This window comes from Hermetia illucens, chromosome 3, assembly GCF_905115235.1.
Source record: "Hermetia illucens chromosome 3, iHerIll2.2.curated.20191125, whole genome shotgun sequence".
Taxonomy (NCBI): Eukaryota; Metazoa; Arthropoda; class Insecta; order Diptera; family Stratiomyidae; genus Hermetia; species Hermetia illucens.
Genome location: NC_051851.1, coordinates 8,425,098 through 8,450,634, shown reverse-complemented (window position 1 = coordinate 8,450,634; position 25,537 = coordinate 8,425,098). Strand labels below are relative to the sequence as shown.

The window sequence follows — 25,537 nt, the reverse complement described above, 5'->3', positions numbered from 1 at the left end:
TCCCGATTCCCAGGCTTTTCCGAAATTATAATGCAAAACAGCTTGGTCCTTTTAACTTTCCTATTTTAAGTAGTTTTATACGGCCTTCGTTCCGACCGGTTAACAAAATTCTTTATGAAATGTTTATCAAGAATAGCTGGGTTCATCCACCCTCGTTATTGCAGGATTCAAAAATCATCCGATGATTCACAAAACCTATTGCAATGTTTGACGTTCATCAATTGACAACACCCCATGATTCTCAATGGCGAAGTGATTTCAACTTTTTTCCAATTTCAACTGGTGGATGACCAGCTCATTTCCTCTTGCCTTTCTCTAGGCTACAATCAAAGCAAAAATAACGACACAAACACAAATTCCCATGCAAATTGGTTGCTAATCAATTCAAATTGAAGTCTACTCAGACATTCACTTATTCAGATAATTTACTAACTCAATTCCGCTACAATCTAAGGAGTATCTCATGATTATTACTTTCACGCAAAATTACAATAATCCAACCCGCAAACTCGTCAACACCCTGAGCTACGCATAACACTTTTCTTGTGTATTCGTTTCCTGTGGATCTGCTGCATCCATTACCATCAAATGGGCTGGACTCGAAGTGCGTAGTTGCTATCAACGCAAGAACCACTATCTGAAATTCAATGCTCGGGTTTTTTTCGTGAAAATCTCAGTTGGCTACTTGGAAAGTATTAATGAAAGTTACATACTTGCTCAAAGAAGTTGTGATAATAATATAATCACATACCAATGAGAGGAAATAACTCGTAATATGAGAACTCTAGTGAAAGAAATCTCGTTTTGATCGTGCACTTGCAAAAGGTTTAGATTCGCGGAAGATGCATCCGCAATGTATCTTTGTAACGAGGTTTAGTTCTCCAATAAAGATGAAGTAATTGAGATTGTTGCAATAAAAGTATAAAATTTACAGGTTATGTAGGCGAAAGTATGTGCGAATAAATGCACAACATGTCATAAAAGAAAATATGATCCAATTTAAGTAGGGATTAACTTATCGACCACTAATCAGCATTTAATTTTGTATCTTAATATTGTAGATTCAGTTCTAACTTTTATATAGATTTTATTCTACCTTTCAAGGCCAAACACTTGCATTTTTATGACCTGTTACGTGCACCTGGACACACACTTTCTTATCTCTGAGAAATGCTTTCTTATCATTTTCGGTAGATAGCCCCCCATCCTCCCACCAATTACAAGGAGATAACTTCCCAACTCTAACCAAAATGTTGCTTTTATTAATTCCATGAAACCTACCTATGAAAAGTTTGCGTGCAACTCCACCTCGTCATCAAGCAATTCCGTCATTGTAATGAGTCACGCGAAACTGGAAAACATCATCATCATCATCAGGTTTGCCGAAATCCACGTCATTCTAGGAACGTCTTAGTTGAATCTTAATCCCAGCTTAATCATAGTGCGCAAACTTGAGGATGACCCTAATTATACTTTTGGTATTGTTACCGTGTTGGCCAAATACTAATCTCAGCGACTTTGTCATCAAGTTAGTCTGCAATCTGTCCACATAGTCATTAACATCTCGGTCGTACTTAGATTGCTACCGGGGGAGCTAGATAGAGTTAATGGAGTGGTTACATGACTGCGGCAACCAACCAGTGGGAAATTTTTAGCACAACCCGTTAGGGTCATAATTTGGAGATGGAATTGTATTTTTACAACAACTTGGTTACCTACCTTAAATCGTCTTAACTTTGCTGTTTACGATCTTCTAATTGGCTCTGTCTGCAGTTAATGAAGGAAGTGTTCCCCTTGCCAGGTGTATATCTGTTGATAATGAAAGTTGTTACTGTCACATAACGAAAGATTTATTACTTTCGAGTCAAAAGTTACAAATGTCCATAGCCTAGATTTCAAGCAAAAAATGGTTCCCATTCACCTTCTATATGAACACCATATTGGCACCTCAATTTTATCACAAGACTCCAAGGTAAATGGGGTTAACTGCTAAGTCTATTGCAAAATTTATAGATTATTTATAATCGTAAAAGTACTCATAGTGCACCGATGTCGGTCACTCTTCAAGGCTTCAGACTTTCCCAACACGATTATCAATTTTTGCGGTCAGACCAGCAGTTGATACTTTCTTCTTTGCTGATAGGAGAGGGCGTCAGAGGTATTCTCCCAGGTGCCTTAATCTATAATACTTTGGACAAGTACGGGACACTATCCCAGAACATATGTAGAGGTTTCGCCCCTCTCACACTCTTGTCATCTCTTAACCTCTTCGATTGGTATCGCTACTTCCTCAGACCCCTTTTTGAACATTGGCATCAATGTTAGTGCTTCCCTCTCGCAGAACTTCACCAGTCTAACAACTAATTCTGATAGGATTCGGGGATCGTCTCCTGAGAAATAGCCCGATGTCACGACTGCCTCCTGAGTTCCCCATCCGATGTTCCAATGAAACTTAGACACCCACAAAGCCCCGCGATTCCTTCGAGGATCTCATTGAGCTTTCCATCCAATGAACCCTTGAAAGTATCTTTCCTCGGTTTCTCTCTCCGTACATGCATGAGATGCTGCCAAATATGTAGGTTAAGTGGCGGTGACGAGCTTTAATTGCCTCCAGAGATCAGTCATCTACCCACACCTTGGGGAGTTTTGTTTTGCTCTTTATCTTGTTTTTAAACACACTCCACGATAAGATCTTCAATCCTACTACTCACGAGTGAACATTTGCTCCAAAAATAATTACCGCAGCATAGCCACTCGGATGTCCTTCACCGCACTATCATAGCTAACAGTGGCCCCCCTTTGATCTTGACCTACTCGTGATATCCTCCCTCTTTTGTTCAGATTTGGATTTATTAGGAGCATTCCCCTCATTTGAGCTAATCTGCTGTGCTCCCCTTCCCTTCGACTGCATTGTTGAACGCTTAGACCTACCCTGAACCTTCTAAAAAGTCTCTTTCGGTTCCAAGCATGCTTTCGAATAGCACAGATACTATTTAACATCAACGCCACTGAAGGCTGTCTCCTCCCTGACATCTGACCTCTGACGTACAGGTCTCTGATTTCTGATTTCGTACCTTTCTGATTAGGTACCTTAGTTGGTTGCAGTAGACCAATGTTGAGCTTAGCTTAACTGCTTGACTTTCTAACCTCTCCCTTATTGGATAAAGTCGCTTGCTTCTTAGTTTCGTGTAGGTGTGCTTCCGTCTGGCCAACATCATCATTAACGGTGCAACAAACGGTATCCGGTCTAGGCCTACCTTAATAAGGAACTCCAGACACTCCGGTTTTGCGCCAAGGTTCGCCAATTCGATATCCCTAAAAGCTGTCTGGCCTACGTCATCGCTCCATCTCAGGCAAGGTCTGCCTCGTCTTCTTTTGCTACCGTCGATATTACCCTTATAGACTTTCCGGGCTGGATCATCCTCATCCATACGAATTAGGTGCCCCTCTCACCGCAACCTGTTGAGCCGAATTTTATCCATAACCTGACGGTCGTGGTGTCGCTAATCAATTTCATCTTCACGTAGGCTACGGAATCGTCCGTCCTCCTTCTTCGGATGATTCCTTTCACGAACGCGGCCAAGAGTTCACAATTTTTCGTCTCGAAGGAATACATGAGGACTGGCAGTAAAAGCTTTGACCCAATAGTGAGACATTTCGACTGAAACAGATTTTGTAAGCTGAAATAGGCTCGGTTGACAGCCAACAACCGTTTGTGGTTTTCGACCCTAGATAGGAGAAATTTTCAACGGTCTCAAAGTTATAATCTCCTATCTTTATTGTTTTCGTTTGACCAGTGCGATTCGATGTTGCTCGTTCTATGGTTTTTGACGCTGACTTTGCCACCATGTACTTCGTCTTGCCTTTCGCTGCCCGGGTTTGGTAGTAGAGCTGTTGATGTTAATTCAACAGGCGTGTCCCAGGTTTTATGAATCCATCACGGGTACGAATCCACGTTTCGCCCTGGAACCTATACTACCCTTTGACCACCTTGATCTTGACTGCCTCACAAAAAGTGTAAATGTGGCACCACTTCTGTGAATGATCGAAGCCAAAAATCCGCTGTGGTGTAAGTCCCCAAGCAATATGCGAGGAGGCAGCAGCGCCATAATCAAAACTGGCTGGGTAGTATGCAGGGTACAAATGCGCATAACCACCACCAAGTGCTACAAGTGTTTGGACTATGGACACACATCAGTTACTTGCAAGAGACCCGACAGGAGGACGTTTTCTGCAATGATCGTGGCGCATCTGGTGAAAGCGTTGCACACACTGCCGGTTCGGGGCAGTGTCCAATCTTTAAGGCGGGACTAGAAAAGGCTAGGACGCGACAAGCATGATCCGTGAGGAGTGGCCAGATCTTCCATCTGGTGCGAATCCGGATGGCGAATTAAGGTTGTTTGCTCACCTCTAGTTCGTGGACAAAAAGGGCTATAAGAAGGAAACCCATAAAATAAAACCAACATGGAAGAAGAAAGAAGGAGGAAACTGACGGTGCAGGGGCTCGGAACCCCAGTACCAGCGGCTTTTGCGAGTGAGTAAGCGGGCTACCGGCCGTCGACGTCCCTCGATCGCAATGCCTTGACAACTTGGCCACCGTGGCGGTTTCGACATCTACCGCATTTGTCCCAGAGGGGCGATCACAGGAGATATTCCGAGACCAAGAAATTGAACTATTCAACAGAAGCTCCTCAATTCTTCGATCTCCACCAATGCCAAAGACGGCAAAATATAAAACGCAGGAAAGTACGTTAAATGTTATGGGAGAAGGTGCGTTTAGAATGAGCAATCCGGCCAAGACCCATAGAGAAAAAACCCTGATATGGAGGACCTACCTTTCAAGCAGCTTGAAGTAAAAATAATTGAGCTGTCCGAGTTCATCAAGGACAAGCACAATGTCCACCAAGCTATTAAAAACATGATGAGAGTCATTAGGGTCCTCTATAATAAGTCGCAGGAGGAGGAAAGAGGTTCCAAGAAAAACCGAAACCTGTCATTCCAACAGTGTCACAGGCGACCCAAGTGACACCTAACCGTAGTGTTAGTGACCTGCCAGCAAAGAAAAGTGTCCGGGAGAGAGACGGTAATTCTCTAGGGAATCAACAGGCGCCTAAGAGGAAAAAAAGTACACAAGCAGTTCCAAAGAATGGAACTAAAAGTACGAAGGTAAAAAGCCTGTGCCCCAAGCGCAAGCGTCAGCAATCGAAGGGAAACGTAAGGTGAACGAAAATGGTGGATGGAAGAAGGTCATTAATAAAAACGCGAAGAACAAACCAAAAGTTTGAATTCGCCCAGAGGCAATCGTTATCTCCACTAAGGCTAATTTGCCTTACGTGGAAATTCTATAAAAGGTAAAATCTGGCCGCAACATAAACGATCTGGGTGGAAATGTCAGCAAGATCCGCAGGATCCAGAAAGGCCATCTCATGTTTGAGCTAAAAAAATATAGCTTGGGCAAAACCGACAACTTTCACACCCAAGTGAAGAACTCGCTTGGAGAGAATGTCACAGTTCAGGCTCAAAAGCATGAGATCTACATACAGTGCATGCATGCACCGTCATAAGAGAACAATTTAATTTGAAGGAACTGGAAGAAGAATCGATCGTGAGCTTGACAAACCTCCTAATACTCAAACGGCCACAACGCGGCTACCAGTGGAGGTAACGCAGAAGTTATTGTCGGCCGGAAAGGTTCGAATTGGATGGGTTGTCCACCGCCTGCGAGAGGTTTCATTAAAAAGGTGCTGCAGGTGGCTCATAGTACACCGATATCGGTCACTCTTCAAGGCTTCAGACTTTCCCAAGGAAAGCTACACGATTATCAGTTTTTGCGGTACGATCAACAGTTGATATTTTTCCCTTACCGATAAGAGAGAGCGTCAGAAGAAAATAGGATCTTATATTTCCCCCAATTGTTTAGAGATCAAACTCGTTGGTGAATGCCGTCCCGAAGTACTTGAGGAGCTGATCAGATCCGAGCCTGCAAGGGGCTCATCTGAAGCGCCTCTTGCTACGCCTCCCCAGAGGTTACTTGGTACCATGGGAACGTGGATAGCCCTCTGCGCGCATAGGTTCCAGGCGAATTCCTGGACGATATGCTCTCGGCTTTTAAGGGATTTTAAGTTGTTCCCTACTTCCAAGTCTTTCAGTGTTGAATCTGGTATCAAGTATTCTCCCAGGTGCTTTAATCTATACTAATACTTTGCACAAGTGCCGGACACTGTAGCAGAATATGTATGAAGATTTCGTCACCTTCACACTTTCGTCGTATCTTAGGCTATTGCTAAGAATAAATTCAAAAAGATGTTCACCTGTTCGATTGGTGTCGCTACTTCTTCAGACCTGATTATGCGCGTTGACATCGCAGGCGGGGAGAAATGATAACCCTTCCGTGTCGCAGCACTTCACCGGCCTAACAACTAATTCCGGCAGGTAACCTCCCCTGTCTTTCGATTTCTCGCTTAAATTTTTTCAATGAAACTTGGGCAGCCACGAAATCATCCGATGTATCCTCGGTTTTTCCTGGTGTATGTGTTACTAAATTTACAGTTGATGGGGGCAGTTGCAGCGTCTAATTTCCTTCATCTACTCCGATCATGAGGATTTCGCCTCTGCTCTTCACCTTATTTCTAAACACACTCCTCAATCCTGGCAAATCTGCATGACGACAAAATCTTCTTGCCCCTGACCTACTCGAGCTCCTCCCTCTTAGGTTCGAATTTGATTTGTTGAAGTCATACTGGTCCTGTGGGCCTATTTTCACTGCTCTCCTCTTCTTTGGTTCTACTGATCACTCAGCATAGGTATATCCTGAACCTTTTTCGGGTCCAGGTTTTCCTTCAGATAACACAGATACAATTTAATGCCTGCGTCACTGAAGGCGGTCTCCTTGCTGTCATCTGATATGCTGATCATACCATACTATAGTTGGTTGCGGTCTTCGCAGTAAGCCAGTATTGAGCTTGACTAACCTGTTTGACTTTCTAACTCCTCCCTACCTGGGTGTTATTACCAGCTTATGTCGTGCCATTACCCCGCGTAGCACGGTAAGATCAAGCTTACTCTCTGAGACGACCAGGTATCATTGAGGCTCCGTTTGAATGCAATCAATTACTCTTCACTGCAAACAATGGGTACGTTTCGCAGAAAATCCTGAATTGAAGAAGGTATTTTTTGAGTTCTCAGTTTAGATGCTTAGCCTTTTGTTAATAGTACGGTCATCTCATACAGAGTGTGGCTATCACCACCCACTAACGGTATTGGTAGATGAGAGACTTGGCTCCTCGAGAGCCGCATATCAACCCTAGAGAGAGATACAATATGTTGGCTTCCAGGGAGCTTTATTCCGCATGTGTCTTTCCTGCAGTCCACCGTTTGAGGAGGTTAACACTGACATTTCCCTATGTCATATCTAATTTGAATAAATTGAGGCGAAGTGCCATTGTAGGTAGACGTAAATAAAATAAGCCGAGTAAGTCAAGTCTTGATGTGTTTGCACTGCCTTCATTGTTTCAGCAGAGTTCCGGATTTGCTATTGGGCATGCGGATAGTTCCAGACATCTTGTCGAAGTTTTTCATTGGGGAACTACGCATGTTATTATGTAAGCTTTTCTTTCATCGTGCGAATCTGTCTTGAGAAAAACGACTGCCAAGAACAAGAACCACCTATCTGTGGTAGAGTATACTAGTTTACTTCGGAATAATTTATCAATAACGTTTAAAACACATATGGGACTATAAGACGAAGGATTATCCAAAGGCTTATTTGATTTCGGAATTAATACCAACTTCTCTTGTTTGCAGTGTGAGACGGAAAATTCTTTGAAGCCCGCCGTGGATAATTTTTCTTCTTCTTTAATCTTTGTCCCATTCGATAACGGGGTCGACTTCGCACTTCTTTGGGTCATAAGCTTGATCTAAGTAGAGCAGGAGTTTCTGAAATCTCCGTTTAGCGCATTAAGCCGTTACTGCATCAGTCCTATTTTGACTCAATTCCCATTTGCTTAGATATTAAGACCCATCTTAGCCATCTCGCTGCCACGAGATTGCCATTGGTATAACGCGTTAAATATACTTACGGGGCATCTATGCCGTTTAGTCAAAATGCGTTTCAGATCTCCCCAGAAATTCCTGAGAATCCTACGCTCCTCCTTCACTTTTCTGTGCAATGTAGCCCTAGTATAACCCACTCAGCAATGAATCTATCGCCATCTCTTAATGTATTACCTACTCACTGTCATTTATGCCAACATGTCTACAGGAGTCTGCACACCAACGTAGTCATTTGAGATAGTCGGACCAGGGTACCTCGACGACACGAGAAACATAAAAGTTGATAATGGAATTTAAGTAGTAGTGGCGGTTGCTTTCCATGTACTGTTCACATATAACTTACAAAGCTGCACGCAATAGGCTCACCTTAACATTGACAAATCTCCATTTCCAAATTTTGGATAAAATAGCGAAAACGCTGTTAATACGTCAAACGAAATGAACTTCAGTGCCACCACCATCGGGAACAACGCTGTTCTGTGCTCCTTGCAGTTGTTCCTTCGAATCATGGTTAGGGATGAAACCATGGCTTCTTGTCACCAGGACTTTGAATAGAGTTTTGAAGTAGGTTCCACTGGCCAGATTACTGAATTCTTTAACCAATTTCGATTCCAATTGCATCCCCCAGTAAAATCCAGTAACAGGAAAGAGGAAACTAAAAAGGACTAGTCGTCGGCTCCGCTCATTAAGTTGACAAGATAAAATCCGAAGACAGCGGAGCAGAAATGTCTTTCATCCGGAAAACGAAGGGTGACGGAGTCCTCGTTGAACTAGGCCCGAAAACCACTAGCATGAATACGTTCTGTGAGGCGGTCAAGGGGCTATTGGGAGAGAAGGGTTTCGTTTCTAATCTATAGCCTATATGTTCTTTAGAAATCCGAGATTTTGACTGCCTCACAGAAAAGGTCGAAGTGGAGGAGACCCTAAGACGTGAATGTTCAGAGGGAACCACTTCTGTGTATGTTCGAAGCCAAAAACCCGTTGTGGTGTAAGTCCCCGAGCAATATGCGAGGACGCTCCTTAGCAGTGCAATAATCAAAAGTGGATGGGTAGTATTCAGGGTACAAATGCGGATAACCCCCACCAAATGCTACAAGTGTCTGGATTATGGACACATGTTAGTTACTTACAAGGGATCCGACAGAAGGACAGCATGCCAGAAAGGATGGAAGGGATAACCGGCAGATTGCCAGAAGTGGTAAATGACCGGAATTCAGGAGGGCGTTGACTGCAATGAAAAAATGAAATTTATTCAAATAAAGTGCAATGACCACGGACGAGCTGTTGGAGATCTGCAGCAGACTAAGAGATAACAAAGCTCCGGGCCTGGACGGCATACTAAACAGAGCCCTTAAGCTCGAAATAAAATCCAGATTCGACATGTTCGCTGCATTTTTCGAAGCGTATATGTCCATGAGGATATGCCTGCTACTGCTGCCTAAGGCTGGTAAACCTCCAGGGAACCATCCTCTTATAGACCCATATGTCTTCTAGACACTATGGGGAAAATGTTGAAGCAGGTAATTTACAATAGATTACTTCCGATCGTCGAGAGCCAGGAAGGCCTTTCAAATCGACAGTATGGATTCCGTAAAGCCAGATCAACCATTGATGCCATCAAAATGGTTACTGGCTTGATCGAAACTGCAATTCACGGAAGGGGGCAGCAAATATTGCGTGGTAGTGACGCTAGATGGGAAGGATGCATTTAATTCGGCCAATTGGAACCTTATACGAAAGTGGGCGGTCACGATTAATGTTCTCACCTACCTCGCAGCTATTGTCGATAGCTACCTGCGGCAACGGACGCTCTGGTATGACACCGATGATGGACCCAAGGAGAATGTTGTCTTCGCAGTTGTCGCACAGGGCTGCGTACTTAACGCACTACTGTGGAATTTCATGTACAATGAAGTACTTACTTAACCTTCCGGTTCTGTAGATATCACGGTGGTGGGTTATGCCGATGATATAGCATTGGTTGTAGTTGCAAAGCACCTAGATGATGCTGAGTTGCGAAGCAATCAGTGCTGTTAAAGCCTGGTTAGAGAGCGTTGGACTGGCGCTTGCGGAGGAAAAATCGGAAGGGGTCCTCATCACAAAGCGCCGGAAGCGAAATTACGCCCGAATTAGAATCGGCAATCACATCATTTCCAAGCCGACCATTAAATACTTGGGATAAAGTGGCGCTCCACAACTGGTGTTCTTTGTGATCGACGTATCAACGAACGTCTCAAATCTAAAATTTATCGCAATGTCGTCCGTCCAATCGCTCTCTATGGTTCTGAGTGTTGGCCGACCATAAAAGACAATGAACGGCGTCTTGCGGTAATGGAGACGAAGATGCTACGTTGGACTAGTGGCGTGACACGTTTAGATCACATCCGAAATGAGGATATCCGCGATCATTATGGGGTTGCACCAATCGTGGAAAAGTTGCGAGAGAGGCGTCTTCGATGGTATGGTCACGCAATTCGTGCAAACGAGAATTCACTTGCCAAGATTGGTCTGAACATCGAAGTCGATGGTAAACGACCAAAAGGCAGACCTAAGCAACGGTGGCTTGATACGCTGGATGGGGATTTGAAAGCCTCGAGATTGCACCCAGATCAGGCATTCGATAGAGCCAAATGGCGAAGCCGATCACGACGAGCCGACCCCGCTTGTGAACGGGACAAAGGCTGAAGAAGGCCACGGTGTACTTGTAAGTTACTTGTTGCCAGGGTGGTAAGCTCGATCTTGCTTTATGCCATCCCTATTTGAGGAAAGGCATTTCGCATATCATGTAATGCTCATAAGCTGAGTGTAATCTATAGGAGAATAACCCTATGGGTGTGTTCAGCATTCAGAGCCTTCTCGGATGAGGCTGCATTCGTCATCACCGGAATGATGCCAATTGACATCTTGGCAGATGAGATGACGAGTATATACAATCCGAAGTCAGTCTCTCCTTTATCGTAGACGAAGAACGCCGAAAGGGCGAGATCTGTAAATAGATGGCAAAAGCGTTGTGACCACTCGGGAAAGGGCAGGTGGACTCACAGGCTGATCCCGCTGCTACAGGTTCAAATTGGACAATTCACCCAATTCTCGAAATTGCGAGGGAGTCCCCGAGTACCCAGAGCACGTATTCTTCCACTGCACGAGATTCAGGTACGGGAGGAGAAACCTAGAGGAAACTTTAAGTGAAACACTGGTACCGTTGACGATGTCAGATAGGTCACCAAGCGAAGACCTGCAATCAAAGCGAAAATTAGGTTCTCTGCAAGGATTGTGACGCGTCTGGTGAAAGCGTTGCACACACTGCGGGTTCGGGGCGGTATTCAATCTTTAGAGCGAACTATAAAAGGCTAGGACGCGGAAAGCATGATCCACACCCAACAAATTAACATTCACCGCAGTGCAACCACTCACCAGTTCCTAACGCAGCTCGCTGCGGAGGTTGAAACTGATCTAGTACTAATCAGCGAGCAATACCGGAACAGGGATCTGGCTTCATGACGGGACGTTGTTCGACTTGGTGTTCTTGCCGAAGACCAAGGAAATGGTTTTTTTCTGAATTCGGTGTTTAAGGATAACGTTTTTTAGCGTTTCCCTAACGCCAAATGAGACAATGGTAGACCTTCAGCGCCAGCTTGATGCGGTGGAGGCTTGTTTAGTATTAAATAGGTTGCTTCAAACTGTCTGGAGGAGGTTTTTTAGTGAGGATAGTACTAAGTAGATTGCCTCAAACTGTCCTCTTTTACCTGAGCTTGAGAACCGCTTGTTTTGGCCACCAGAGACACTTGTTTTGATCAGCAAAGCACCTTATTTTGGCATCACCTCTCAAGGGTACTTTTTTTAGTATATCAAGAATACTTTAAGAAACCTTGATAACATGAGAAGTAAATTGGAGCATTTTAATGGAAATCATATTACTTTCAACGAACTTATACAAAACTATTTATCAACTGTAAATTATGTTTGGTCAGATAAAAATATTCAACATTTTCAGCCTATATAGGAACTACGGATAGCTGAGTGGTTAGTGCATAAAGCTGTCGTACAGTTCGTACAGGTTCAAATCTCACTGATGGGAGTAGCATTTGTATCGTGATTTGATATCGGATACCAGTCGACTCAGCTGTGAATCAGGGTCATAATCTCGGCCGAGTGCAATGCTCACTACATTGCCTCTTTACATTGCATTGCTGGATTTGGAGAAACCATTTGACACGAGCTCATCTGGTATGCCCTACGACAACACTTAGCGCCAGAAGAACTCGTGTGTTGGGTTCAATTACTCTATCACGATCCGAAAAGTAGAGTTGGAAGTGTGGCGGGTGTATCAAAACCGCTTCGTATCTCTGTTGGTGTTCATAAAGAAAGTGCTCTCTCACCACCCCTCTTTATTCTTGTTATGGACACCGTCACACGGGACATCCAACGTACAGCGCTTTGTACACTGCTTTATGCAGATGATGTTTTCCTAGCGTCTAATAGCAAAAAAGACGGCAACACAGTCTCAGATTGATTCTCAATAAAACTGAGTTTTTGACGACCGATCCCCATGAAACCGGCACGATTACTGTCAGCGACAGTGATCTGCCCAGAACTGAGCCAATGGAGAACTGCGTTATGAAATTGCTTCACGTTAGAATGCAGCCTGGATCAAGTGGCGTTCCACAACTGCTGTTCTTTGTGATTGACGTATCAACGAACATCTCAAAACTAAAATTTACCGGAATGTCGTCCGTCCTGTCTATGGTTCTGAGTGTTGGCCGACTATAAGATACAATGAACGGCGTCTTGCGGTAACGAAGACGAAGATATTGCGTTGGACTAGTGGCGTGACATGTTTTGATCACATCCGAAATGAGGATATCCGCGATCGATATGAGGCTGCACCGATCAGCGCCATAATAAAAACTGGCTGGGTAGTATGCAGGGTACAAGTGCGCGTAACCCCTACCAAGTGCTACAAGTGTTTGGACTATGGACACACATCAGTTACTTGCAAGAGAGCCGACAGGAGGACAGCATGCCGTTAATATGGTCAGGTGAAAGGTCAATGAAAGCAAAAATTGCGTTCTCTGCAAGGATCGTGGCGCAACTGGTGAAAGCATTGCACACACTGCGGGTTCGGGGCAGTGTCCAATCTTTAAGGCGGGACTAGAAAAGGCTAGGACGCGACAAGCATGATCCGTGAGGAGTGGCCAGATCTTCCATCCGGTGCGAACCCGGTTGGCGAATTAGGATTGTTTGCTCACCTCTAGTTCGTGGACCAAAATGGCTTAAGAAGGAAACCCATAAAATAAAATCAACATGGAAGAAGAAAGAAGGAGGAAACTGACGGTGCAGGGACTCGGAACCCCAGTATCAGCGGCCTTTGCGAGCGAGTAAGCGGGCTACCGGCCGTCGACGTCCCTCGACCGCAGTGCCTTGACAACTTGGCCACCGTGGCATCTACAGGTCATTTAAAGTTGAAGCTACCAGTGGTGGTAGCGCAGAAGTTATTGTCGGCCGTAAAGGTTCGAATTGCATGGGTTGTCTGGCGCCTACGAGAGCAGGTTTCATTAAAAAGGCGCTGCAAGTGCGTCGTGTTTGGACACTTTGCGTAGACATGCACCAGCGGCATTGACCGATCCGATCGATGCACAAGATGTCGGGAAAAAGGACATATTGCAATAGAGAACCTAAATGCCTATTGTGTAAAGGAAAGGAAGGAAAGAATAACCGGCATATTGCCGGAAGTGATAAATGATCGGAATTTGACTGCAATGAAAAAATGAGGTTTATTCAAATAAACCTCAATCAAGGCGGTTTAAAGGAGCCATCGAGGAGAAACCGAGCATGCTTGCAACGTAGCCCGCAAAAACTTCATGCTTGCCGTTCAGCGGAGCAAGAGGGATTTAAGGAGCTCTGCTCGAAAGCGGATATAAATCCGTGAGGGAGCGCCTATAGAATTGTGGTGGGACGATTAAGTTACAGACATAGTTAAGGTACTTAGACTCTTGATGTTCATTTCCTGCACGTTCTCCAGTTTCAACTGATGTTTAAGCGCTGCACAAATTTCCTCCTTGATAGTGACCTCGTCAAGATCTTTATCGGAAGGTCGCTTGCGCTCGTTGAATGAAGCCTCTATTTTCCTTTGTAGGTCGTCGTGATCCTTCTTTTCTTCAATGTTCGAACAGCAATCCGCCTTTTTGTGTTCGCCTAATTCACGTTACATTGTCGCTAAGCTCCTTCAGCGTAGGATCTGCCTTAACTCTTCGTAAAATATCAGCATAGGACATACCATCTTTTGCTGTTATTATCAGCGCTTCTGGTTCTTCTGTGACATTTGCTACGCTGGAAGTGGAACTCTTTCTTTGGTTTGATTTTCTACCGATTCTTGATGGGATTCTTATTATCCTTGTGCTTTTTTTGAATGGATCTTCGTTATCAGCCATCGACGAATTTTTAGAGGACCTCTCAATATAGACGAAAGACCCGTCGGAGGTCAGATGTTGGATGGAAAGTTGGGAACTGTGAACGCTTATGCATACAGTGAGTGAGCATCCCTTTGCGTCGAATTCAAAATGGGGTCTCCTTACATGCAAAAGGGGGGCATACATTTTTTTTTCACCAAATATAGTCATGTGGGGTATCCAATGACGATCTCTTTCCTTCAGTTGGATCATGGATATTGACAAGTCATACAACTTTGTTTTGATGCGAATCGCACACAATCTTTCGTGTATAAGTTTGAGGTCCATAACATTTACTTTAAAGTCTCTGTCTACGATGAAAACAACTCCGTATTTGGGTTTCCCTGATACATAGCTTCCCATTTTTGAAGATTGAATGGGACCTCATATCGATTATCTCGCAATCATTCCAATTCATTTCCTAGATTGTTAGAATCATGACCTTGTATTTACTGGCCTGTTGAAGTAGGTATTTGACAGCACCAGATTTGTTTTGTGACCTAATATTGCAGGATCCAAGAGCATAGTCCCTCATTCGTTTGCGCCGTCATATCCGTGGTATCGATCCCATCTGAGACTGTTCATTCTATGTATTTCTGTACATTCTAATGGTTTTTTGATGGATGACAGGCTGTGAGTCCATCGCTTCCAACTCCCAAGCTCGAGGACCGGGTCAATTGCTTTACATCCCCTTAGCGAAGAGACATGATTAGGTAGGATGCAGGGTGGCCAAGTTCTTCCAACTAAGCTGGCCGTCTAACTTTATTTTTTCTTTCACTTTCCCCGAACACTGGCTTTTTTAGTGAGGATAGTACTAAGTAGGTTGCCTCAAACTGTCCTCCTTTGTCTGGGCTTAAGACCAGCGTGCTATTCACATAACATGGCAAAAACACACCTCCTTGGTTTGGCCACCAGAGCCGCTTGTTTTGGCCACCAGAGTCATTTGTTTTGATTAGGAAAGCATCTTATTTTGGCATCACCTCTCAAGGGTATTCTTTTTGGTATATCAATTCTTGAGGTACGTTTTAGTTGCTACCCAGGTATACTTTAAGAAACCTTGATAACATGAGAAGTAACTTCGAGCATTTTAATGGAAATCATATTACTTTCAACGAACTTATACAAAACTATTTATGAACTGTAAATTATGTTTGGTCAGATAAAAATATTCAATATTTTCAACCTATATAAGAACTACGGATAGCTGAGTGGTTAGAGCATAAAGCTGTCGTCCAGTTCGTACAGGGTCAGTAAATGCGTCAAAAACGGGCTAATGCAACTGGAGGAACCACTGAACCGCAACTTCTTCTATAGGTGAACATGAACAGCAGCGGAAGGCGCGTAAAAAGCGAAAACAGCCATACATTCCACTGTAAACGCCAAACGGATGGCAGACATCCTACTGCAAAGCGAACCGTTGAAAAGCGGAAAGAGGAAGACACGCCTGAAGTAGTAGTTCCCCAAAAAAAAAGAAGGCAAATAGAGACAAAAAGAAAGAACACGCTATGCCATCAGAGATCCGCCTGTCCAAAGGCAATAAGGCTAAAAATAGCAAACCAGTAACAGAAAAGACGAGGAAACAAAGCAGGACTACATCCTCAGCACTTCTCACTAAGACGACGGAAAACAAGACATTTGCGGTACTCTTCAGTGGAATCCGCTACAAGATGAAACCTGAAGACAATGGAGCAGAAGTCTCGTCCATACTGAAAACGAAACTGGTAGAGTCCTGGTTGAATTAGGCCCGAAAACGGCTAGCAAGAGTACGTTCTGCGAAGCGGGGAACAGGCCAGCAGGCACCTGTTTATAGTATAAAGCCTATGCGCCCTCTATAAATGCGAGATCCTGATTGATTCGCAGAATAGATCGAAGTGAAAGAGATCATAAAGCCTGAAAGTCCAGAGGTCGCCAATGCCCGGATAGGTATCACTTCTGTGCTTGAAACCAAAAAGTCGCTGTGATAGAGTGATCAACGAGCAGGAGGATGAGGGCTAACAAGTATTATTAGCCTTACTGATGAAGGAAACAAGTGGTTCCCGAAATGTCGGTATTTACAAGACCAATAAATTAACACTAGCGAAATGGAAAAACAAGTTTTTATTATTTCAAATAATTTAATCAATAGAAATACCTCGTAATTACACTCAGACCGACAGAATGGGTTTATCTGGATTCGTTATCCTTAGGTTTTTAACCGTTTACCTATCGCCCAATGAGATAATGCCGGACTTTCGGTGCAGGTTTGATGCTCTGGAGGATGGTCTTCCGGGCACGGAGGGCCAATCCTGGTATGCGGTAACTTTAGTGCTAGGGTCCTTAAATGGACCATGTCTCTCCCAAAGACAAAAAGTATCCTGGAAATGGCGGCGAGAACGGGCTCGTAATTTTAAACACCGGATCCACGCCAACATTCCAGTGCCCAGGCTGCGAAATAAGCATCCCTGATATAATCTTGTCGTCGAAATCTCAGGCAGCGTCGGTAGACGGGTGGCCAGTTCTAGAAGGCTTCTCGGTAAGTAACCAACAGTATATCGCGTTCCAAGTAATTGGCGCTATTTGTCAGCGTGCACCAGGCTGGCGTTCCTCTTACGCGTGGAATGTCGCGAGGGTGAACATCGGGATATTCGTCGAAACTCTTGGAACAGGCAGAGTCGCGTTGGAGGGCCTCTTTGGAGTGGAAGGGTTGCATCTGACACTGTCCTAGTCCCAGCCGTGGCAAACTTTCTATATGTTGGTTGAAGGCAGAAATTGCTGACATACGAAAGGAGTGTCATAAGCTCCGCCATTTGGCACAACATTTACACGTTCCCGAGGAAACATACGCCATAAAGGCAGAGAATAAATCAGCAAAAAGGAGACGCTTCATCTCGATAAATAATAGCGAAACTCACGCTGGCAGAACCTAGTCAGCGAGGTAAATGAAAATCCATGGGAACTTAGCTATAAACTTGTCACCCGGAAAATCGGGTGCGGAAACCCGAGCCTGGGAAGCACAGAGGCGGGCAAGCACGTGTCGACCGAGCGCTCTGATGCAGCTTCAGAACCTTCACGACCAATTTCGCCAACTTTATAGGTTTCTGGGATAGCTCTTCCCTCTAGGTCGTTTTCAGCCACTCAGGAAGGTCGTTTAATCATCCTATTTTTATTTATAATAGTTTCATTATAATTTCCCGGACATCCCATACGGATTGATGTCAACCATACGGAAGGCGTGAAGGACTGCCGCCTTTTCACAATGAAAGAGCTCGAAGAAGCAGTTCTGACCACGAAAAATAAGAAGATGCCAACTCCTGATGGAGTAGGATTTGACATCGGATACCAGTCGACTCAGCTGTAAATCAGGGTCATAATCTCGGCCGAGTGCAATGCTCACTACATTGCCTCTTTACATTGCATTGCTGGATTTGGAGAAAGCATTTGACACAAGCTCATCTGGTATGCCCTACGACAACACTTAGCGCCAGAAGAACTCGTGTGCTGGGTTCAATTGCAATATCACGATCCGAAAAGTAGAGTTCGAAGTGTGGCGGGTGTATCAAAATCGCTTCGTATCTCTGTTGGTGTTCATCAAGAAAGCGCCCTCTCACCACCCCTCTTTGTTCTTGTTATGGACACCGTCACATGGGACATCCAACGTAAAGCGCTCTGTACATTGCTTTATGCAGATGATGTTTTCCTAGCATCCGATAGCAAAAATGGTCTCGAGCAACTTGTCCAAATACGGAGTGATCGCTTTATGTAAGACGACCTCGGATTGAATCTAAATAAAACTGAATTTTTGACGACCAATCCCCATGAAACAGGCACAATTACTGTCAGCGACAGTGATCTGCCCAGAACTGAGCTATTTAAATACCTCAGGTCAATGCTATCAGCCAATGGAGAACTGCGCTATGAAATTGCTTCACGTTATAATGCAACCTGGATGAAGTGGCGTTCCACAACTGCTGTTCTTTGTGATTGACGTATCAACGAACATCTCAAAACTAAAATTTACCGCAATGTCGTCCTTCTTGTCGCTCTCTATGGTTCTGAGTGTTGGCCGACTATAAGATACAATGAACGGCGTCTTGCGGTAACGAAGACGAAGATGTTGCGTTGGACTAGTGGCGTGACATGTTTTGATCACATCCGAAATGAGGATATCCGCGATCGTTATGGGGTTGCACCGATAGTGGAAAAACTGCGAGAGAGGTGTCTCCGATGGTATGGTCATTTGCCAAGGTTGGCCTGAACATCGAAGTCGATGGTAAGCGACCAGAAGGTCGGCCGAAACAACCGTGGCTTGATACGCTGGATGGGGATTTAAAAGCCTCGCGCTTGCATCCAGATCAGGCATTGGATAGAACCAAATAGCGAAACCGATCACGACGAGTCGACCCCGCTTGTGAACGGAACAAAGGCTGAAGAACAAGAAGTGCCAAGCACTAATTGATTTCAGTTAATTTTCTATTGTACGTAATTGACTGCAAGATACAAACTAGGGGACCAATTTTTTTCTGTCAGCGATTGGGGGCTATATTATTGCAGACCCAAACAATGAGCTCAATCACCTGCATTTTGCCTGAACACCAGTGGAAAAACTTATCAAACCTCCATCAATTTCGTGCTGGTTTAATGGTGATCTCACTCAAGAGCTCATAATGAAAATTTCTGCTCAAATCGATTCGACATTCGCGATCTGTGTGCAGGGGGAAATCTCGTTTTTCGACCTGATCGTATAGATCTAGTGCTAGCCAGCTAGCTCGCTTGCTGATCGCACTGGATGATATTGGGTCGCTGCATGGCGTTTTCTTAGGCATTTGGTAGTCGCGGTTTTTAGTTAATAGGAGTAGGTTCGCCGCGCTGAGACACAGTTAGGGGGCTCAATTTGCGCGACAACTCTCGATAACTACGCGATCGCGCGATCTCCTCACACTTTCGATTTTTTCGTGATCTTCAGAGCGAACTCGGAGCTGTGTCGACTGTAAAAGTTTAGACCGTCCAAATTCAGACCCTGGCATAATAGAATTATGCAAATTGCAATCGGTTTCGTACCGAAAGATACGAGTACTATCGGCAGGTTTCCAATACATTCCAGAGCTAGATTAGACTCATTCGCGGATATTACCCAAGTAAACATATGACACGTACTCGGTAATGTTTGTCGCGAACTAGTGAAGGTTGGGGGATACATAGTTCATGGCTTGCATCTTCCTATATGGAAAATGTTATGAAAATAGTGCAGTTAGTGAAAAATATAGTCATAAACGTATAGTGCGCAATTATTTGCACTTTTTTGCTTCGCTCACTCCACGATAATAGTCGCAGTGATAACATTCTCGACGGTGATGTTTAGTGCTATTTCTATATGTCATTGTGTTATCATTTCTGTTATAGTCCACGAATTTAATAATGCTCGCGATATCATTCCTTGTTTGCTTTACTTGACAGAGTCGAGAGGAATTTAATTGGAATGAAAAGTGAAAGATTTTGAAAAAAAAAAAAAAGATTTCCCGACTGTGCTAAGAATTTCAATTCCCCACTCTCGTGTGCTGTGTGCGCTGTGTTATCATCTGTCCCTGTAGCAATATAACCTTCCCAGAATCATTAAAATGAGAACGGAATCACTTTGAAAAAAGTATCTTCAGATTATTAAACAGAATTTTATGTAAATATAACGTTGTGTGAAAAAGTTTTGTACGTCAGTGGATCAGTGATTTGAAAATAGAAGTGATTTAGGCTAAGATACTTCTGCTTTATGAAGATGTCAAAATCTGTGTTACTACAATCCTCCGAGAAAAAGAAATTAATGAAGTCAATTAATTGAATCACTATTGGATTATCAACTCATGACTCCGCACCGTATCTGAACAGCTCACCAGATAGCCTCGAACTTTTCATGGAATTTCAATGTTGATTTTCGTACTTGCTAGAAGTTTTCTCCAAAAGTTTGATTGTGCCCCGTTGAGAGAAGATTGAGTGGCTTCAAAGGTAAACAATAAATATGCATCTTAAGATTCTGTGGACTACGTGCCTAGTTGAAAGAAATATTTTTGCTAATATACATATGTTCGTGTTGGTTTGTCTTTTGTTGGAGTATTTCGAGTGGAAAAACATTGACTGGAGAATTAAAACTATTGAAAGATACTCTTAACACAAAAAAAATCTATCTGACATAATATTTTCCCTCTCTACCACGTTTTGATACATTAAAACAATCTTTCATTTCGGCCCCGCTCCTTTACTAATTACATCTTTATGCATTTCATTTCAAATTAATCAAATTTTGCAAATATTGGAGGGAACTTTGCAATTATTCTGAGTTGCCGAACGCTTAGTCACTTCCACAGCTTCACTCTCTCCCTATCTTTTATCTAAATGTCAATACTTAACATCTTTTATGAGTAATTTTATTGTTAGAGACGGTACTGTACATAGTTCACTTTCGTGATATAGATAGATTCACATGTGTGTATATTATTAAGTGCATATTTACAGTTTATGGTGGAAAATTGACTCATTTGATATGGACGAGATGTTGATTTTTAGAATATATCTGTATAAAATTTATAAAAGTAAAACAAGTCGGAAAACCGGAAGCGGAACGCGTTTTGTTGATTTTTTATGTAAGAATATTTGACTACACGATAGTTCCGCTTTTCAAAGAGCAACATGGTTTCGTGAAACAGATCTACGGCTTCAAACTTTCTGGTCTTCACCAACTTCGTTGCTAAATGCTTTCACGACACGAGGTTCATCCTATTTATACTGATTTCTCCAAAGCCTTTGATATCGTTCACCATAATGTTCTCCTCTCTAAACTTCTTACTACTCAACTTCCCTCCCTCAATCATCTCTTAGCTTTCCTTCTATCTCTCATACCGTTCCTGCAGAGTTTCTTTTTCATGGTTACTCATCTCGTTCCTTCTTTCCCTCCTCTGGTGTTCCCCAAGGCTCTATACTTGGCCCCCTCTCTTCCTGTTTTTAAGGTTATTAAATCGGTTTACCGTCTGTCTGTCTGTCGGTTTTTTTTTTTTTTTTTTTTTTTTTGAGGAGGTGGAAATCTTTAAAAGACACTGATCTGGACACACCAGCGTGTGAGATTTTTACCCACTAAAACCACCCCCGACTCCCTCCCTGCCCCGCGGAACCACCATAAGGTATTACATCACGAGGCGGAGTCAGCTCACTCTAGCTTAATCCCATTTCTCCTATACGCGGCGCACGTGACCACGCTTTTCTCCTTTCCTCTGCCTTTCGCAATTTATCTTGAATAGATGCGATCATGGAGTTGACCCCATCCCAATTCTCTTGATGTGCTAGCATTTTCGGCACCAGCACCTCTCCTAGAGTCTCCTCTAGATTCCTCCTTTCTTCCACAAATCTCGGACAGTGGAAGAATATATGCTCTGGGTCCTCTGGGACTCCCTCACAATTTGGACAATCAGGTGAGGTCTCCAATTTAAACCTGTGAAGGTATTGGAGATATCCTCCATGTCCCGTGAGAAACTGGATGAGATTATAATTAATCTCACCGTGTCGTCTCTCCAACCACTCCTTGATGGCAGGAATGAGCCTGTGAGTCCACCGACCCTTTCCCGAGCGTTCCCACCGTTCTTGCCATCTATTTATGGATCTCTCCCTCTCAGCGTTCTTCGTCTGCGATAAGGGAGAGATTGGCTTCGCATGGTATATATTCGCCATCTCATCTGCCAAGATGTCAATCGGCATCATTCCAGAGATGACGAATCCTGCGTCATCTGAGACAGTCCTGAAGGCAGAGCATACCCTCAGAGCTGTTCTCCTGTAGACTGCATTCAGTTTGCTAGTGTTAACTGGCATCCGCAACGCCTCGCTCCAAATTGGGGTCGCATAGAGCATGATTGAGGTCACCACTCTGGCTATAAGCAACCTAGAGGTATGCCGTGGCGCTCCCACGTTCGACATCATCCTCGCCAGGGCCATACTGTCAGTGGATGATTTATCACAAACATACTGTACGTGTTGCTTATAGCTGAGCTTCCTGTCTATCATCACCCCCAAGTATTTGATGGCCGGCTTGGAAGTGATGATACGATTCCCGATTCTAATGCGGGCGTAATTTCTTTTGCGGTGCTTAGTGATGAGGACCGCTTCCGTCTTTTCCTCCGCGAGTGCCAGTCCAGAACTCTCTAACCAAGTCTTAATAACACTGATTGCTTCGCTTGAGTACAACTCAGTATCCTCGAGATGCTTTGCAACCACAACCAGTGCTATATCATCGGCGTAACCCACCACCGTAGCCTCCTCCGGAACCGGAAGGTTGAGTACATCATTATACATGATGTTCCGCAGTAGTGGGCCCAGTACAGAGCCCTGGGGGACACCCGCGGAGACAACGTACTCTTTGGATCCGTCATCGGTATCATACCAGAGTGTCCGCTCTTTCAAGTAGCTATCGATAATAGCGGCGAGGTAGGTGGGAACACCAATCGTCGCCAGAGACTTTCGTATAAGGTTCCAATTGGCCGAGTTAAATGCATTCCTCATATCTAGAGTCACTACCACGCAATATTTGCTGGTACAACCCCTTCCGTGAATTGCATTTTCGGCCAAGCCAGTAACCATTTTGATGCCATCGATGGTTGATCTTGCTTTCTGGAACCCATACTGCCTATCTGAAAAGCCCCCTTGGCGCTCGACGACTGGAAGTAATCTATTATAAATGGCCCGCTCCAACATTTTCCCCATAGTGTCTAGAAGACATATGGGTCTATAGGAGGACGGTTCACCTGGAGGTTTGCCAGCCTTAGGCAACAGTACCAGCTTCTGTCGCTTCCATGGTGCAGGAAAAATACCCTCCGACATGCACGTTTCAAACAGCCCCGCGAACATATCCGGTCTACTTTTGACGGCAAGTTTGAGAGCCTTATTCGGTATGCCGTCAAGACCCGGGGTTTTACTGTCGCCTATTCGACTGCAGATCTCTAGCAGCTCGTCCCTGGTGACTGGTGGAATCGGCGTCACATTCAGGGGGCGCTGGAAGGTGTCAGCACCCCCCTCTTGCTGGGGAAATAACCCCTGGATTATTTTCAACAAAAGCATAGGGCACGTGATCTGCTATCCGTGAAGGTGCCTGCTTTGCTAGGCAAGTCTAGCCACACCTCCATGAATGTCTGCTCATCCATCGCTTTGGCAGACCATCCTGGTGTTCCTTCTGGGTTTCGGCTTCCGGGGTGCGGGTCTCCTGCCTTGTGGCTCCATCCTTAGTTCAAAGGTGATTGCCTGGTGGTCGCTGTACGTGAAGTCCTCACTAACTTGCCAGGACATGTCACGTGCTAACGCAGGGCTGATAAAAGTCAGATCTACAATTGACCCAGTTCCCCCTTTCCGATAAGTGTTTATATCGCCTTCGTTGGCCAGAACCACATCCAACTGAGCGAATGCTTCTAATAAGCACCGCCCCCTTGCGTTAGTCTCTTTGCTGCCCCACTCGATAGCCCACGCATTAAAGTCACCGGCTATCACCTTTGGACTCCGTCCCTTTGCATCGTGAACAAGATCGTCTAACAGTTCTTCAAACTCGGCCAGTGTGAGGCTCGGTGGGGCGTAACAGCTATATATGAATATACCGCTTATTTTTGCCCACACAAAGCCTCTAGCCGCCTGACCTATGCTATATTGTATGGCTTGACGACCGCACGCCCATATCGCCGCTCCACCAGTCGAATCTGTGACCCATGCAGCACCGTCAAGATTTCTGTACGGTTCACTAATGATAGCAATCTCCATTGCGGATTCGTGAGTGGTCTGCGCAAGCAAATCTTGTACGACCCTGCAATGATTAAGGTTTATTTGTATTAACCTCATTTTTTCACTGCAGTTAACGCCTTCCTAAATTCTGGGCGTTTCCCACTTCCGGCAATATGCCGGTTATCCCTTCCCTCCTTTTCTTCGCACAAAATGCATTTGGGGTCTCTATTGCACTCCTTGGCAATATGTCCTTTTTCCCCACATCTTCGACATCGATCGGACCGATCGATGCCGCTAGTGGATGCTTTCGCGAATTACAACATTAGGCATTTGAAGCACCTTTTTAAGGAGATCTGTTCCCTTAGTCGGCAAACAACCCATCCAATCCGAACCTTCCCCACGGCAAACAACTTCTGCGCTGACTCCACTGCCAGTCGCATTGTGGCCGTTTGAGTACCGCCATAAGCCTTTCTTAGGCTCACGATGGATTCTTCCCTGAAATCCTCCAACTTAAATTGTTCCTTCAAGGCAGTGCAGATCTCTTCTCTGGATGTTACCTCATCGAGATCCTTGCACTGAAATAGATCTCATGTTTTTGGGAACGAACCGCGACATTCTCCCCAAGTGAGTTTAAAACTTGGCTACGAAAGTCGTCAGTTTTACCCACGCTGGATTTTTTCAGCTCAAACATGAGATCACCTTTCTGGGTCCTCCGGATTTTGCTAACATTTCCGCCTAGGTCTTTTAGGTCGGGGTCAGATTTCACCTTCTTCAGTATCTCTGCATATGTTAGATGTCCTCTGCTGGAGATTACAATTGCCTCCGGGCGAATTTGCACCTTTGGTTTCTTATTTCTTTTTTTATTCACGACCTTAGTCCAACCATCGTTCTTATTTTCTTTCAGTTTCGGTTCGCTAGCCGACTTTCCTACTTTTGGTACTTTGGGCCCTTCTGAACTTTTAGTTCCCTTTGTTTGACTGGTCAAGATCCCTTTTTTCCTTTTTGGGGCCTGTTGATTCGCCAAAGCTTCCCCCTCCTTGTCTCTCACTCTTTTACTTGAGCGAAGGTTGGCGACTTTGTGCTTGGGTGTCACTTGGGTCGCCTGTGACACTGTTGAGGCTGGGATGTCCGGCTTTTCCTTAGGCTTTCTTATTTCTTCCTGTGACCTATTATAAAGCACCCTGATGGCTCTTCACCATGTTCTTAATGGCTTGGTGCACGTTGTGCTTGTCCTTGATGAATTCGGACAGCTCAACTATTTTAGTCCCAAGCTGCATAAAAGGTAGTTCTTCTGGGTCAGGGCTCTGTTCTCGGTGAGTCCT

General features: G+C 44.4%; 1 protein-coding gene across 2 annotated transcripts in view; it reads left to right on the top strand.

Annotated features, from left to right (window-relative positions):
* Positions 1–25,537, top strand: part of LOC119650624 (E3 ubiquitin-protein ligase RNF19B-like) — a 227,993-nt gene that overhangs the window by 95,270 nt on the left and 107,186 nt on the right. The window contains exon 1 of one of the 2 annotated variants that reach the window (XM_038053514.1): positions 19,304–20,474. The exons of the other annotated variant lie outside the window; for it this stretch is intronic. The gene's annotated coding sequence lies outside the window, so the exon portion shown is untranslated. Of the gene's footprint in view, positions 1–19,303; positions 20,475–25,537 lie in introns of those variants that run through there. 2 annotated transcript variants of the gene reach the window in all.